The sequence below is a fragment of the Berghia stephanieae genome, chromosome 9 (genome assembly GCF_034508935.2).
Source record: "Berghia stephanieae isolate SIO BIC M18660-M18661 chromosome 9, UCSD_Bste_1.3, whole genome shotgun sequence".
Classification (NCBI taxonomy): Eukaryota; Metazoa; Mollusca; class Gastropoda; order Nudibranchia; family Aeolidiidae; genus Berghia; species Berghia stephanieae.
In genome coordinates this window covers 32,994,574-32,995,385 of record NC_088368.1, presented here as the reverse complement: position 1 = coordinate 32,995,385, position 812 = coordinate 32,994,574, and positions in this window count along the sequence as shown.

Genomic DNA, 812 nt, shown 5'->3' with positions numbered 1-812 from the left:
GTAGTAGTAGTAGTAGTAGTAGTAGTAGTAGTAGTAGTAGTAGTAGTAGTAGTAGTAGTAGTAGTAGTAGTAGTAGTAGTAGTAGTAGTAGTAGTATATATATATTAGCTATATTTCCTAATTTCTTCTTCCAACTTAACTTCAAACAAGACAAACATCTTTAACTGCGTCTCTCATATCAACTCTGTATGACCCAAAACAAGCTAACGTTCAATGACAATAAAACTGAATGTATCGTTTTTAGAAAACAAGGAAAGACCATTCTAACGGAAGAACTTTTTGATTTGTGACTCAGCCATTTCCAGATCCCCAAATGTAAAAAACCTTGGTTTTTATTTTGATGAATTTCTGAATATGCAATATCATATAACAAAACTCGTGTCAAAATCTACATTTCATTTTAAGGTCTATTAGTCATATCGGCATTCTTTTAGATGAAGAAATTTACAAGATGCTCTTTAATTAACTTTATGCTAGCAGGCTGGACTATTGCAATTCCCTTCTCAACGGACATCCAAAGAGCTTGGTCACAAGACTGCAGTTGTTACAAAACAGGGCAGCACGAATTGTCATCCATAAAAAAAGGATTAGCATATAACTCCCGTTTTGGAATACCTTCATTGGCTGTCTGTGGAGAGGAGAATTTATTATAAACTCGCATGTCTTGCCTTTAAATGTTTTCACAACATTGCTCCAGATTACTTAAAATCACTTCTTACGGTCCATATTCCAAGTCGCTCCCTCAGGTCTTCTAACTCAGTATCATTAGAGAGAAAAATCACTAATACTAAATTCTCTGAACGATCTTTTGC